This window comes from Chlorocebus sabaeus, chromosome 9 (assembly GCF_047675955.1).
Source record: "Chlorocebus sabaeus isolate Y175 chromosome 9, mChlSab1.0.hap1, whole genome shotgun sequence".
Taxonomy (NCBI): Eukaryota; Metazoa; Chordata; class Mammalia; order Primates; family Cercopithecidae; genus Chlorocebus; species Chlorocebus sabaeus.
In genome coordinates this window covers 113,686,099-113,703,955 of record NC_132912.1, presented here as the reverse complement: position 1 = coordinate 113,703,955, position 17,857 = coordinate 113,686,099, and the positions used below count along the sequence as shown (strand labels likewise).

The 17,857-nt window shown below is 35.0% G+C and overlaps 1 protein-coding gene across 5 annotated transcripts in view; it reads right to left on the bottom strand.

The window, feature by feature from the left end:
* Positions 1-17,857, bottom strand: part of SHOC2 (SHOC2 leucine rich repeat scaffold protein) — a 109,553-nt gene that overhangs the window by 65,675 nt on the left and 26,021 nt on the right. Inside the window, exon 1 of one of the 5 annotated variants that reach the window (XM_007964091.3) lies at positions 2,236-2,821. The exons of the other annotated variants lie outside the window; for them this stretch is intronic. The gene's annotated coding sequence lies outside the window, so the exon portion shown is untranslated. Of the gene's footprint in view, positions 1-2,235; positions 2,822-17,857 lie in introns of those variants that run through there. 5 annotated transcript variants of the gene reach the window in all.

Genomic DNA, 17,857 nt, shown 5'->3' with positions numbered 1-17,857 from the left:
CACACATTAGGTCTTTGTTCTAGCGATTCCATCTGCATATATATAGCCCTTTCTCTCAAATATCATTGTTTGTTCCCTGCTCAAATATCTCATTCTTAACCTACATATAAAATAGAAATGCATCTTTCCTATTATTTTTACCCTGCTTCATTTTTCTTCACAACATTTACTACCTGATAAAATATATTTACTTATTTATTTTGTCTATCATCTCCCTCTCCTCTATGAAAGTGAAATCTGTGAAAGCAGGGGCTTTCTGACTATTTGGTTTGCAGCTGTATATTCAGAGCCTAGAACCTGGCCAATACTAGATGTCCAAGAAATGGTTACTACATGAATAAAACAACAAATATATCTAGATATAATTTTTTAGAATAAATTTCTTCTTTAAGAAATACAAATGATCAGCATAGTATAGAATTATGTCATTCCCATTCCCATACCCATCAGAAGCTACCACTACAATAATAAGATATCAAGGATTTCACTGAGTGATATCATGATTATACTATTCAAACTTAAGAGATTTTTATTTGATTAAAATATCCTACTCAGGGCCTAAGTAGGATGAAAAGGACAATCCCACAAAGATGCAGTTCTGTGTAGGGTATCAGTCAGAACAGGAAGAGATGAACACTGACATATTACGGTAACCCACAAGAGGTTTAAGAGGCCAACTGGGATACGGTGGGTATGCTCATAGGAAAATAGCTCAACCTAGAGAATCAGAACCTGACGGGGTGAGAAGAACATCCACAGGTAGTGATGAACCAGAGTGTGATATTGGAGTCTAGGAGAGTGAGGAAGATTTCTACATGATAGGCTTGATGGTTAAAGGGGAGGCTGAACATCATGAACAGTTAAGACTTCAAGCAAGGTGAAGAAGGCATTCACACAGAGGGTAAGCCTAGCATGGAGAGTCAGAGTCTGAGTGGGGTTGGGGTGGAGATAGGGAGAGTCAAACATGGAGGTTTGTCAGTATGGGATGCCAAAGCCCAAGTGGAGGCGACATCACAGAAAACAGCAGAGTAGGGATCTCTAAAAACTCTCTCTTCAACAAAAGCAATAAGAAAACTGGAAAATATAGTCAGAATCACCTTTATCAGAACTCTAAAAATTAATAAAAAGCTTGCATCCAAGTCACATTTATTTTTAAAAAGCTTAATCTCAGTAAGCATGATGAGTTTTCTAACATTTTAACTTGCCCTAGTCCCATCCCTTGCTCTCCAGATCCACAGTAGTCTCGAAGAAATGACAGGTCACATTCCCAGTGCACTCTAGAAGCTACCTTAAAAAGCAGCAAGAGTTGTAGCTCATTCAAAGCTTCATTTCCCCCCAAATTACTACTTGACTGATCTTGTTTCCAGGAAGACCCTATTTGCAATGTGACCTGACTCAGAGCTTGCACAATGCAAAACGACTTGTCCCCAGGGAGATATTCACTGAAAAAAATTACAAGAAAGTGTTTTATACCATATCTACTTGAAGCAGTGAATAACAGTTGGAGCAACAGACTAAAATCTTAAAACGAAAAGCTGAGAATGAAATACCCATAGGGACTTTGAAAAGCTCTGACATATTACTGGGAATCTAGAAGATCATACACATGCTTAAGGCTGTGTGCATGCTCAATAAAGACCTGAAAAGGCCCTAAGCTTTGAAGCTCTGCACAAGCAGGACATAAGGACAAGGCAGAGTTGCCAACTACCCAGCTGAGTGTTGAAGGCATGCCCCAACACACACACAGAGAATCCTCTGGCAAAGACTAGGAGATTTACTGGTTCCAGTCATGTAAAGAAATCTTTGTCCAGTCATTAGAAACAACTAAGCTAACCAACTAAACACTGAATGATCTACTGAGGTAGTCAGACACATCAAATAGAGCTTGCAGAACTAATTCACAAAAGTAATTAAATGAAGAACCAACTACAAGTACTCCAACAAACCCTGGAGAGAGGCAAAATGTGCTTTTCACAGTTGCCAAATTATTTTAAGTCTCCACTATTTTGATATTTTTATGCTATTTAGAATGTCCACATTACTTCAAAGATCATTTATTTAAAATGTCCAAATGTAATTTTCAACAAAAAAGTATAAGATAGGCAAAGAAACAAGAAAATATGAACCATACACAGGAAGAAAAGCAAATAACAGAAACTGTTCCTGAGGAAATCCAGACATTGGACTTATTAAACACTTCTAAGTTGGCTTTTTTTTTGGCTCAAAGATACATACTTTTTATTTTTGATCTGGATTATCTTCATCTTCCACTGTAGGCAGAAGGAGCACACATAAAGGTAGGATCCATAGATTTTCACTGGATAATGGTAAAATGTAAGAGGGCCTGGATAAGTACCAACTTCAAAATAAAAAGCAGAAAATAGTATCACAACGGAATATCCTAAGAATAGATATAACAATTTATCATGGAACAAGGAGCTTATGAACTTTGTAACATGTCACATTTCAGATTTCATAATAAATTTTCCACGGTATGTTTTTGTCATTCTCAGTTTTTCTATAAGAACAAAAACGCAGGGAAATAATAGGCAGGTTTTCCTTTGAGACGAGCAAGGAGGAGGAGACTGGTGAGATCAAATCCAGTCCGTAGCCACATGGGGCAAAGTTGGGGCAAAAGAGGATCTGAAATGATAATAGGTGGAAGAAGTGCGCTAAAAGAGTTGGTAGAAAGATTCTGGGTTGCCAAGAAGAAAAGGAGAACGCAGACTGTTAAAATTGATCCATAAAAGGCCAATGTGACTTTCCCGGGCCAGAATTCTTAATTCCATTCCTACTGCCTCAAGATTAACTTCCTTGTTTAGATATAGGAAAATAAGTTCTCAATTTGACAAACACAAGTTGCTCACTCTTAATATTTAACATAATGAGACTACTTTTTGTTGGTTTTTTTTTTTTTTTTTTTTTTTAATGAGATGGAGTTTCATTCTTTTCATCCAGGCTGGAGTGCAGTGGCCCTATCTCAGCTTACTGCAAACTCCTCCTGCTGAATTTAAGCAATTCTCCTGCCTCAGCCTCCCGAATAGCTGCGATTACAGGAGTAAACCACCATGCCCGGCTAATTTTTTTGTATTTTTACTAGAGATGGGGTTTCGCCATGTTGGCCAGGTTGGTCTTGAACTCCTGACCTCAGGTGATACACCGACCTTGGCCTCCCAAAGTGCTGGGATTACAGGCGTGAGCCACCGTGCCTGGCCGTGAGACTACTTTTTGTTCTCTAGTGAGTCAGCAAGGTTTCAGTGTTCCAGCAGGGCAATTCAGCCATTTATTACTGATCAAGCCATAGAGTTGAAGACACAGGCTCACAGAAGGTTGTGATAGCTCATGTTCATTTAGGTAAAAGTTGTAAATGAAAATTTAAAATCAAATTTCCTGTAAGTTATCTATTTTAAAAACGTTCAATGAACTAAAGGAAAACATGCCTATAGAACTAAAGGAAGGCACAAGGACAATGTCTCACCAAATAGGGAATATCAATACAGAGATATAAGCTGTTTTTAAAAGAACCAAATAACCTGGAGTTGAAAGTGCAATCACTGAATTGGAAAACTCACTAGAAGTGTTCAACAGCAGATATGAGCAGGAAGAAGAAAGAAACAGCAAAGTTGAAGATAAGTCAATTGATATTATCCAGTCTGAGGAACAGAAGAAAAAAAAAAAGAATAAAGAAAAAGAAATGGAGCCTCAGAGATCTGTGGAATATCATCAAGTGAACTAACATACTCACAACGGGAGTCCCAGAAGGAAAAAAGGAAAAGAAATAATGGTTGAAAACATCTCAATTCTGAAGAAAAGCATCAATCTACACATTTAAGAAGCTTAACAAACTCCAAGCAAGATAAATTCAAAGAGAATCCACATGAAGGTCTAATGATTATCAAACTGCTGATAGAATTCTTTATCTTAGAAAACTGAGGATGAAAAAACTGAAAACAAAGGCAATAAGAGATGTGACTCATCATGTACAAGAGATACTAAATATTAATATTTAATTTCTCATCAGAAAATATAAAGGCCAAAAGGCAGTGGGATGACATATTCAAAGTTCTAAAAGTATTTTTTTAAACTGTCTAACAGGAATTCTATATCCATAAAAACTATCCTTCAAAAATGAAGGTAAAATGAAGACATTACCAGATAAGCAAAAACTCAAAAGAATTCATTGCTAACAGACCTGCCCTATTAGAAATACTAAAGTGAGTACTTTGGGTTGAAATGGAAGGACACTAGAAAGTAATTCAAATATACATGAAGAAAAAAATCATAAAAGAAAAAATCAATACACTGCACTTCATCAAAATTAAAAAGTTTTGCACCACAAATGATCTTGTTAAGAGAATGAAAAAAACAAGCTATATAGACTGGGAGAAAATATTTGAAAACCATGTATTCGACAAATGCCTTACAGTTAAACATAAAAAGAACTCTCAAAACTCAACATTAGGCCAGGGACAGTGGTTCATGCCTCACTTTGGGAGGCTGAGGCAGGTGGATCACTTGAGGCCAGGAGTTCGAGACTGGCCTGGCCAACATGGTGAAACCCCGTCTCCACTAAAAATACAAAAATTAGCCGGGCATGGTGGTACATACCTGTAATCCCAGCTACCTGGGAGACTGAGGCACCAGAATCACTTGAGTCTGGGAGGCAGAGGTTGTAGTGCGATAAGATCGCACCACTACACTCCAGCTGGGGCGACAGAGGAAAATGCTGTCTCAAAAAACTAAAAACAAAAAAATAAACAACAACAAAAAAACCCCTCAACATTAATAAAAGAAATAATACAAGTAGAAAATGGGCAAAACACTCAAGCAGACATTTCACGGAAGAGGAGATACAGAAAACAAGTATGTTCAAGTAAGATGTTCAGTATCACTAATCAATAGGCAAATGCAAATTAAAATCACAATGACAGATCACTACACACCTATCAGAACTTAGAAAAAAGAAGTGAGAGATGGGGAGAGAGAAATAATTTAAATACCAACTATTTTAAACATTAGTTGGGTATGGTGGCATGTACCTGTAGTCTCAGATACTTGGGAGGCTGAGGTGGAAGGACTGCTTGAGCCCAGGAGGTGGAGGCTGCAGTGAGTAGAGACTGTGCTAACTGCACTCCAGTCTGGGCAACAGAGCTAGACCCTGTCACGGAAAAAAAAAAAAAAAAAAAAAAAAAAAAAAACCAACACAAATACCACTATTTTGTCTTTCCTCAGGAAAGACAAATGTGTGTGGTCCATCTATAGAAAGAGTGTGTGAATCATTTTTCAACATATCCAAACATTCTATAAAATGTATACCAATTATCCAAGTGGCCAGGTTGAGTGGATGGTGACAGTTCCTCAATTTGTTAAAAGAAAAAATCTAAATTAAAGACAACAGAAAACCATTAAATAACAGAGGAACTGATAAAATCATCACAGTAAATAAAGATGACAAGAAACAAAATCAGTAAATTGAAATGTTCATAAATGTGCTGTAATACCTAAGCAGCACCTGAATAATTTAATATAACCTCCATATAAAATTGTATAACTATATACAATTTTGAATAATTGAATTTACATATACGATACATGCAAAATCACACGTATTATACTTTCAGCATTTACAGGACTTTGAATGGACATTTTAAATATACACTATTTTCACATATATGCTGACTTTTGAACCCAACCCTAAAGATGTGCCTTCTTCCGAATAGGATTCATTTCTTTTCTAAGAAAAATATAAAGTATGTCAGAGTTATGCATCTCTGAAAGAGGCACAGAAGAAACAGATGAACATACACCACAATTAATATAAAGATTAGACACATAAACCCCAAGAAACTTTGATGAAACAAGATTAGGAAAGGCAGCACTGCTTTCTAGTCTTGGCAAACTGAGTAAAATGAGTGGCCAACAAAATACACAAAATACACATGTCTATCTCAAAAAAAATTTTTCTCCTATCATTTCAGTCCTGATTCTACAGAAAGCACTAATAATTTTTATCATTCTGGTAGTTAAAAGAGAAATTTCTTCCAATAATACATTATGTCTAAATGCATAATTCATATAACCAAGAAGCCAATTATTTTCAACAGAAAGGTATCTTTCTGAAAAGTATGTTAAAAAATAATGTATTCTATAAATTTAAATTCAGTACCTTAGAGATTAACTTCATAGTCATTTAAGTCCACTTTTCCACTGATAGTAGGAAAATATCTCCACAATCGACCAATAGGAAGGGATGATGTAGCTCAACTGAGAAAAGAATCCGACTCATCCATTCTTGGCCTGTGCACCAATTCTTAAAAACTAGCACTGATTATTCCTTAGTATAATACTGGTAAGGGTACGTGCTTATTTTAAAACTACTTTTTCTCTTGCCTAGCACAAAAATAATTCGGAGAAGTGAGGGGGAAACTAGATGTCTAGAAACTTGAGTTCTACATATATTAAAGTTGACATACCTCATAATCTAACATCAAAGATGACTCGATATCTCACCTCAACTCTCATGTTAAGTGGAGATACCACCTAGCTTTCCATCTCAAAAGTAATGTACTCAAAAGTAATCTCAGAACTTTTGGAAGCCAAGGTAGGGGGACTGGTTGAGGCCAGAAGTTCAAGACCAGCCTGGGCAACATAAGGAAACCCTATTTCTACAATAAATAAAAAAAAAAATTGCCAGGCATGGTGGCATGTTCTTATGGTCCCAGCTACTCAGGAGGCTAAGGTAAGAGGATGGCTTGAGCCCAAGAGATAGGGGCTACAGTGAGCCACGATCGTGTCACTGCACTCCACTCTGGGTGACACGGTGAGATCGAGTCTCAAAAAAATAAATAAAATTTTTAAGGCAGTAAAAAAAACAGCAAAAAAAAATCTAGAGTTACAGAATTTGGTTCCAGTGTGACTTAGGCAAAAGCTACATTTCTAGGCTTCAGTTTTTACATCTGAAAAATAAATCAGGAGGGCTACAAGATTTCTAAAATTCCTCCTACTAAGACTTAACAGAAAGTAGTTCCAAAGGAGCAATTTTTTATGTTTAATACATAGGAGGCACTCAAGAATTACTTTTAGTCTGGAAAATCAACTGTAACAAAATTTCCATGTCAAAAAACTCTCAGATTTATAGAAAACATACTACCACAGTTAAATGTTCTTATTATATTTACATCCTGGGACAGCAATTATTATTCATCCCTATTAAAAAGCAACTGACATGCAAATACATGTTTTGAAATACCATAACAATACACTGATCTGAAAATATTCTATAATATATTCTCGGCATTTCTCAAAATGTATCTCTACAACATTCAGTTCTATTATCAAATAGGTTTGGGATAAGATGTGCTTCCAATGTAATTACACTCTTTAAGTAGAAATTATTAGTGTTCTATACATTCTTCGCAAAGTACATTATTGTATTACATAGAAGATACCCCAAATTTATTTGGATCACAAAACCCTTTTTGAGAAATATCTATCTATATCTCATAGTGTTTCAACTGCTCAAAGTACACTTATTTAGTACTAAACACACACACTATCATCAAATTAAAACACTGAATTTTATTATTATAAATTATTAAAAATGTAATTGAGATTTTAAAAATACTGAAATGATCAATAACTGAAGTAACAAAGGCTAAAAACTGAAAGCTCCAATAATCTACCAAGCATTAAAATTTTCTGTGAAGCTATTAGATGTGTTTTTATATTTGAGACTAAGAAATATATAGTCAGTCACATAACAGAAACAGGGTGGAAAAAATACTTAGCTTCTCTCAGGTGCCACAGGTAAAATGAAACTCAGGCAAATGAATATAAGAATATGTTCAAATCAGAGAACAGAAGAAGGCTTGCCCACCAGCTATCAAAATTTTTCAAATGTATTTCTTTTAACAGATAGGGCCAATTAAGTGAGGAAATTAAATGGACATTACCCTTGAAAAACAAGATGCCATTTAGAATACCAGATTATTCCAGAACTAACATTCATTAAGCCAAAGGACTTAAAAATATTCTAGTAGCAGAACTTAGCACATGAAAGTTTAATTTTCAAATTCAGGTGAAAGAATCATCATCATCTAAGGCAAACTGTAGAACTGATGAGCCCTCTAAAACTAAACCCTAACTTTAGTTATTAGCCTTTAGGCATTAGTCTCTGGTCTCATGCTTAATTCTTAATTCTAGACTTAATAGTTTCATTCTTAATGCTTTCTAATGCACAAGACTTCCTAACTACAAACTGATATAATCAAACTCATATGTTAAATTGTGATTTTGTTTAATAAAAAAAAATTTATCCAAAAGAACCTCTGTAAATGAACTATTTTTGGCTTTCAGAAAACTACATCAAAACATTTTATTCCTTAAAGTTATCTTAATTCTGACAAAACTGGACTGACCTATAGCTGTTAGGATTTCTGATTTTAAATGGCAGGAGAAAGATGGTATGGTCCCCTCTTTTCCTCTTAAAAATATCTGAAAACAACTAGGAGAGGAGAGGGAGAAACAGAAACACAAACTATATCTTCAACAAACTAGGACATATCCCTAACCACACTATTATGAGAAAGTCTACTAAATACAGTGAAGGTAAAGAGGGATGCTAGAAGAGCTCAAGCGAGGGAAATGGCTTGCATCTTCAAATCCTAAAACTATTAGTTCAGTTCTGTAAATTACATGACAGTCAGAAAAGCAAACCCAACAGTCCCTTGCTTGAAACATCTGAAGCTTTCACAGACCTCATTAGGCATCACTAAAACACAGTCAGGATTGGACCAAAAAAAAAAAAAAAAAAAAAAACCAGACATGCCCTTTCCTAAGAAAAGATGATGCAGACTAATCAAGATAAATACTGCTATAGTAAAATTACTGTTTCTCAAAGATTTAAAGAGAGAATCCTTTGAGAATCTATGCAAAAAACATTACTATCTTAACATGTGAAGGAGAAGGGAATCAATGTTTAAAAATCAGTGAAGCAGGTTGGGTGTGGTGGCTCACACCTGTAATCCCAGCACTTTGGGAGGCTGAGGCAGGAGGATCACCTGAGGTCAGGAGTTTGAGACCAGCCTGGCCAACATGGTGAAACCCCGTCTCAACTTAAAAAAAAAACACACAAAAATTAGCTGGGCAGGGTGAGAGGTGTCTGTAATCCCAGCTACTCAGGAGGCTGAGGCTGGAAAATCACTTGAACCCAGGAGGTGGAGGTTGCAGTGAGCCAAGATCGCACCACTGCACTCCAGCACTCCAGCCTGGGTGACAATAGCGAAACCCTATCTCAAAAAAAAAAAAAAATCAATGAAGCAATATCTAGAGTATTCAAGAATTTATCCCCAGCATGAAATCAACAGTTAAACATCACTAAATATACAAAACTCTAAGGAATATTGTTTTCATAAACTTTAAGAAAATACTCGATGATAAAGTTCAGCCATCTAAAAGATTTTTTAAAAACTATCTGAAAGAACAAACTTTGAGCATTTGAATGCACTCAACTATTGGTCTAAAACTATGGCAATGGCTACAGAATATAACGTAATTGTTACAATTCCTGATAATGTTTTTATATAACCAACAAAACGTGAGAGTAAATAGATTAAGGAATGATAATAGCTTTATACTGTACTGCTTTACATCTTTAAGTATATTTCCGTTGTTAACATACCTTATCTCTTAGTCCATTAGCTATAAAAGATGAGGCTATAACCATAATGCTATAATAAATATAAATGAGCTAAATAAATTCATTTTTTAAAAGTCTCAGATTAGATCTCAAAATAGAATGTAACTATATAAACACAAGACTCCCCTAACCCCCAAATCTGAATGGATGAAAATGAAATAGAGATTTACATATTCAAAATGACACAGGCATTTATAAGCACAAGGATATTCACACTAGCATAATCTGTAACAGCAATATATGGAAACACCTGAATGTCCACCTACTAGGACCTAGTTAGATAAATTAAAGTTTATCAAGGGAATACTATGTAGTTAATAAGAAGAATGGGGCAACAATTGAGTTTGTATAGCAAATGGGCTAAAAGACTCCAGAGCCAAACTGCCGGATGCTGGAGTTCACCTTCCAGCTGACAACTTACTAGCATGTCATTTAAAGTTTCTGTGCCTCAGTTTGTTCCTCTGTGATAAGGGAACAATATTTACCTACTTCTCACGTTTGTGATGAAGATTAGTAATCAATACAAAAACACTTGTTAGAACAGAGCCTAGAACAAAGCACTAGGTAAGTGTTAGATATTATTACAGTTAAGTGAGAAAAAGTGAACTGTAGAACAGCATAGTATGCTATCATTTACAAAAAACTTAAAATATATACATATATGTGCATAAAATACACTATATGTATAAAATATGTGCAGAAGGATGAATAAACTCATAGTAGTTTCCCAGGAACAGAAACTAGGTAGAAGAGGTTTCAGAGTGGGAGAAAGACTTACCTAACCTTTCTATACTTTTTGAATTTTACACCACATGCATGTATGGACTAGACAAAAACTACTACTTAAGTTACCTTTAAAACTCTTAAAAGAATCTAGGATGACTAAACACAGTGCCACTTTTCTGGTTAGTTCTCTGTCTACCATGCCCAAGCTACATCCACTCAATTCAAGGGTCATACAAATAGCAAATTCTCAGAGGTAAATGTATGTCCCCAAGATATCACAGATATTCAGGTATTTCATGTTGTCACCATTTGAAATATAAAAGGAACATATCTTAGGAGACAACACTGCAAGGACATATGTAAAGGGAATGTTCACTGCAATGTGCATATAAACAGCAAAATATTGGAAATAACCTAATGTACATCAACAGACTAAATTATGGTACTATGCAATATTGTATGGATATTAAAAATGACAGCATAGTATAACTTTATGTGTAAAAATTATAATTTTTGTATATAAAAAAGAAATAGTAAATTCTAGACTCTTTCCACATGGGAATACAGACATATTTCATCTTTCCATTGACAATGATTTGTGATATGGTTATATCATAATCATTCCTATTATCAACTGATATTTAGGTTGTTTCTATTTTCCATTTTTTAATCTTGTTTTCACCAAGATATATAATGCTTCACTGAACATAAATCTTCACCCACAGGGACTAATATTCCTGTAAGGCAGATTCCTGAAAGTAGAACTGTCAGGTCCAAATTAATATGCATTTTAAATTTTTATATGTAGTTCCAAACTGCCTTCTTCCAAAGAGCCTGCATCAACTTATACTCTTCCAGTCTTGTAAATTAGTAATCATTTTCATCAATCTGATGTATGAAAAATGATATATTATTTAAATCTACGTAATTATTAGTAACAGTGTACAAATATTTCCATTCCTCCACCGTTTGTGGTATTCATACAAAATACAGCTAAAAACTACATCGTGCCTAACACACACTGTGGCTTTTTTAATTTGCCAGAATTTAATCTTTGGGAGCCTCACACAAAAATCCAAACTTTTCATTAAAAAAAAAACAAAAGATATGGGCATCACTGGACTGGATCCACATTTCTTTTGTTTGTTTGTTTTTTTAGATACAGGGTCTTACCACATTGTCTAGGCTAGAGTGCAGTGGCTGTTCACAGGTGTGATCAGTGTGCACTGCAGCCTTGAACTCCTGTGCTCAAGAGATCCTCCCACCACAGCCTCCACAGTAGTGGGACTACAGGTGCTTGCCACTGCGCCCAGCTCTGTATTTCTTAATGTTGAAAATCAACTGGCATTGAAAAGGAGCTGCCCTCTCCAAGTGTTCTCCAATTCAACCACCTCATATATTTCCCCTACTGGGTTCACTCATTTATGTTACCCGCCTGGTCTCCTGTAATAACTGAAGTTTAATATCCCAGCTCTATTGGTTTATTTGGCTACATACTGGCTATTAAGATTCTTTGTATAAATGATATTAATACCTTATCTTGTACAAACATAAGTATTTACTGTTAATTTTCTTTTAACTTAATCATATATAATCATAAATATATATAAAATTTTGAAAGTCTAGAAGAACATCCATAAAGTGTTAGCAATGCTATCCTTCAATTACAGGTGATTTTCACTTTTTATCTCTGTATGTATACCTTTTAAATATATACAATGAGCAATCACTCCTTTCATAATTAGAAAAAAAAAAACTACTCTCATTTTGAAATAAAATATATGTAACACTAATCATTACGTTAATTTTTAAACTGATAAAGGATAAAGCCAATTAAAACTTTACCTACAAGGAAAACCTGACTGCATAAGAGACCTATATAATAATCAGAGATCATTTAGTCTATGATTACCCATAAAGAACTTAATAGATTTACTACTTCCAGCCAGAATTACAATATAAATTGTTTTTACAAGTGGCATTCAGAAGTACATGGAATGATATGACTCACTCTAAAGTTGTAAAACAAGTTTTTGAACATCAGCAGTTCAGAAAACCAATTTTCTCCAATTATATTTAAATTTTTATAAAGATAAAATATAAAAAGTATATTTTCATTTGGTCAACATTTATACTAAGTGTAATGCACTTAGTACACCTTGCACTTTGCAAGGTGCAAACCATGCAATAACAATAAAGCACAATCCTTGCCTGAAAGCTTATACACAAGTGAGTAAAGCAAGAAAAAAGTCGAGTAAGTGCTGCTGAAACACAAAGGGAAGGCACTTGAATTAGCCTTGGAGGTTAGGGGAATTGGAGGTTAGCCTTGGAGGTTAGCCTTAGAGGTTATGTAACATCTAAGCAGGAATCAACCAAAAAAGGTTAAAGGGGGCCAGGAATTCAGGTGGTGTCATCCTGACTTCTCTCTCCCCTTCGAGGTTTACATTCTGACAATCACCAAATCCTATCAACTTTTCTCCCCAGATTTCTCAATGTCATTGGCTTCTCTTCATTCTCACTGCCATTACCCTGCTACAAGGTATATCAAATTCTGTCTTCTAATAGCCTTCTAACTGGTCTCACCATATTCACTTTCCCATCCTATTCTTAACCTAATCACTATGTTGTAATTAGTGATCTTTCAAACACTGAAATCTAATCAGGTTAATGTCCAATTAAAAGAACTGAGGGAAGCCCTCAGGATTAAACCCAAATTTCTTAATAATAATTCACATGTCTTGAAGATCTGGTCCTTGCTTACTTTTGCCACAACTCTTAATATTTCCCATCTTGCACTATGGTCACATGAACTTCTTTCACATCCCATGGCAGAGTCTTCTATCTCCTGTCTCCAGGACTTTGCACAAGCTATATTCTTCTGCCAAAAACACAGATTTACAATTCTTCACTGAGCTAACTCCTACTTACTCTTCAGACCTCAGCTTAGAGGTCTGGGAAGCCTTTTCCTAATTATTCAAAAGCCTTTCTGCATATCACCTCCTCTGTGTTTCCACTTAAAACTTCCCCTAACAGAACACTTATCATGCTATTATTAGACTTGGCAGGTTAGTTGTCCGACTCTCTCATTTAAAGGTAATGGGAAAATAGGAACCCTTCTGCCTTTTTCACAGTTGCACTCTAGTACTTAGGACAATACTTAGCACATAAAACACTTATATTTATTGAAAGAACAATAAATACTTGCTAATTTGGCTTTATCTGCCATTCTAGACAGCAATTTTTACTCTATAAAGTACTCTACAACATTATGAACCCATCGAGCACAAAATAAATGCCCAATAAATACTAGTTGAATAACATGATAAATGAACAATAAACAAGGTTTCACCTCATGCATGGAGTTCCCCTATATCCTACTTAAAATTAACTCCAGGTCACTCAAATTTTAACATGAATACCTAAAAACGACAAGATTTCAATTGTATTTCCCATTATTTATTATGATGTAAAGGCTTCTTATTCTTTTAAATATAAAGAAAGAGCTCTCCCACTTAAATTACGTAAAGCTATATCTTTTTGCAGTTTAAGAGTTTAAAAGGGAACTTTCAAAATCAGAAGACCAAAAGATTGGTCCAAAGAATGAGAAAACACCCAAAATTAACATGTTCAAAAGAATGTTACTGTTTACAGAGAAATGGAAAAGCACATCTTTAAGCAGCACAAGTGAACCTGAGGTAGGACAATGGCTAAAGGCTGTCCACGAAAAGAAAATGTTCTACACTTGTCCATTTAACTAGAATTATGTCAAGAGTCCACAACTCATAATATCTTCAAATTCATTCATTCAACTTTTTCTCTCCTTGGTAAGGAAGCAAAATAAAATACTTTGGAAAGACATGGAGAGACATGGGACCGATTTATTTTACATAGTAGCAAATGGGAGTTGTTTAGGAAATCTGCATTACTTCTTATGGGAAAGCAAAAGACTTCACGTGTAATTTATATTCTAGGAAAACAAGAGTTAGAGCAAAGAACTGAAAATTCCTGTTTACCCAATCCACAATATAAACCTTAACTGGGATTACAGCTCTCTTGTACAACACTTCAACTCACCATATGCATAAATTGCAAAATTCTCCACCAAGTCTAACAGTTAAAAGGCAGGGTGGGGAAGAGGGGATTTAAAAGTCTCAAAAGTACTAAGACTAAGATATAATGGTAAACATCAAATGGTAAAAGACCAAACATTATCTGAAAAGTTTTAAATGTCAAACACTACCCAAAAAAAACAAAGATTTACTTGTGAATATTTGCTTAAATTGCCTTTCTTGCCAAGGAACTCCAAACATGTCATACACAACTTAAGTATTCCCAAGATATACTTTACTTCTCATTTCCCATGCAAACTGGCAATTAAAAAAAAAAGTCTAGTTATTTAATTACCAGTGTAAAGCAAAAAAGGAAATTTAACTGCTACATACACTAAGATGACTACAATATTCAACATAGTATTTTCAAAGAAAAAAAGATTTTCAGATCTTTTAAGCTAAAAAATGTTAATTAAATTTAACTACTACCTTTTTGTACATATAAAGCCATACATTTCTTCACTAGGTCTATCTCATTATAAATCCTTTCCATTACTCACTCTATTAACTATCAGAAACTGTCAGAAAAAAAATGAACAAACATAAATGCACTATCAATAACAAGACTAGGAATGTGTGGTCTCAAGGTATCTTATATTCGAGTATCAGTCAGTATGTAGTAAGTTGCCATGATTATAAAACAGCTAGCCTTTCTTACACTTACATAGTCCATTTTTGAGACTTAGAGAAAGACCTCTACGTTCAACTATTTATATACTATCCTAACAATTTGGTTTATTAAATAGAACATATAGTTTGGGTTTTAAAAATATAATCTCATTTATCTCTGTATTACACTTTTAAAAATATCACAAAGCAAAAATCTTCCTCATATAAGATCAAAAGAAACATAATAAGCAGCCATACTCAATTTAAGGGTAATAAGGAATTTCTCCCATCAGAAGTTACTCAAGATACTGAAAGGCAGCTCTTGCTTGTATTTTTTAATATATATAAAGGGATACTTTATTTTTGTAATTTAACACATTAAACACAACCCTACAATTCCCAACTGGTATATATTATCTACTATCTTGTGAATATAATCCTGCTATGTCCTGAATTGTGTCCTTGCCAAATTCTTATGCTGAAGCTATAACCTCCAATGTGATAGTATTTGAAGATGGGACCTTTGGGAGGTAGTTAGGTTTAGATGAGGTCACAAGGGTGGGGTTCTCATAATGGGATTAATGCCCTTGTAAGAGGAGACCAGAGAACTTGCTCTCTCACTTTCTGCCAACTGAGGATACAGCAGGAAGACCACCATCTGTAAGACTCTTCATTTGCTCTGAACAGAAACGGCTGGCACCTCAATCTTGGACTTTCTAGCCTTCAGAACTGTGAGAATATATACTGTCATTTAAGCCACACAGTCTATGGTATTTTATTATAGCAGTTCAAGCAGATAAAGAAAATCTCAAAATAAGATTCCCACACAGGCTAAAGAAGCTTTGATATGAAAAAATTTCCATACCACAAACATGTAAATCATACAGTAATTTGCAAGTAGCAAGTGATATACTATTTAAATCATGCCAGGAAGAAAAAAATGTTGATATTAGTGATTCTTAGTTGCTCTTGGAAGCAACTCAAATATTATCAATTTGCATAATTAGTTATAAAAACTGGATAATGGCCATAAGATGTGCTAATGAACAATTTTTATTTCTACCACATGAATCTACTATTTACAGATTATCAATTTGCAAAGAATTTGAATATGACAAAATAAAAGAAAACTTCAATTATATTAAACAATTTCAGCTTTCTTTGATAAAATAAAAATCTTCAAGATCTTGGCACAGGATCATTGTTGCTATATTATGGAATTTTTATATATACGCATATATACATGCAAGTATCAGGTACAATTGAGTTCCAACTGAGAAAAAGCCTGGCAAGTTTTTTCCTATGCATTAAGGTATTATTCACAGAGCTAACGCTACAAGAGTTACACAGCTGACTTTTTTTGAGACAGGGTCTGGATCTGTTGCCCAGGCTGGAGTACAGTGGCAAGATCCAGTACAGTGCAACCTCCATCTCCTAGGCTCAAGCCATCCTCCCACCTCAGTCTCCCAAGTAGCTGGGACTACAGATGCATGCCACCAACCCTGTTAATTTTTGTATTTTTGGTAGAGACGGGGTTTCACCATGTTGCCCAGGCTGATCTCAAACTCGTGAGCTCAAGCGATCCGTCTGCCTCAGCCTCCCAAACTCCTGGGATTACAGATGTGAGCTACTGCACCTGCCATACAGCTGACGTTTAAAACAAATTTAAGTCTATCCTTTTTCGTATCACAAAATCTTTTATCTGAAACATTTAAAATTAATCTATCTTTTACAACTAGTGCAGGCTCAACTTGGTCCCTTTATAAATTAACAAAATAAGCTGGTAAAAGTATGTTTTATCAAATTCCTTTATAAACATATTTTCCTGAATAAAAAAGTAAATAAAAACTACTGAACTTTTTTTTAATAGTTTCTAATCAATTTCAGTATCTGGTTCTCATAGGCTGAAACAATGCTACAATGACTGGGTTGCACAACAGTCTGGGGAAAATATTTTTTTTTTGTTTGTGGCCCAGGCTGGAGTGCAGTAGTGTAATCTCAGCTCACTGCAACCTCTGCCTCTCGGGTTCAAGCGATTCTCCTGCCTCAGCCTCCCAAGTAGCTGGGATTACATGCATGCATCACTGCGCCCAGCTAATTTTTGTATTTTTAGTAAAGACAAGGTTTTACCATGTTGCCCAAGCTGTTCTCTAACTCCAGACCTCAGGTGACCCACCCACCTCAGCCTCCCAAAGTGCTGGGACTACAGGTGTGAGCCACCACACTCAGCCAGGGGAAATATTTAAAAAAAAAATTATTTTCACTAAAAGCTTTAAGTATTGTACATAAGCATCATCAAAATATTTATATCAGAGTTATCAAACTTTTCCTAATAAAAGAGTGTTGTGTTTTAAAAATAGTGACTCCATTTTAAAAGTCATTTTTCTCAAGCCTCCAAATAATTATTTTCATAAACCTTATTTGCAACCTAAAACATTACCACCTGATTTATTGAAACATTCACTAACCATCATTATATCTGACTATCTTAAGGTGCTTGGTGCCCAACACAAAGCCTGACACAATCTCACATCATTTTGAGGTTTCAATATGCTTTGTTCTTGTCCCAAATACTCATATTCTGTTGTACTACTATAAGCTATTACATAACAGGAGGTGGGGAAATTTTAAAAAATACTGCAGCACTACCAGCCATTTAGCATACTGAGTTCCCACAGTTGCTTAGTGGGTGTTCTGAAACTAGGCCATTTTCTAG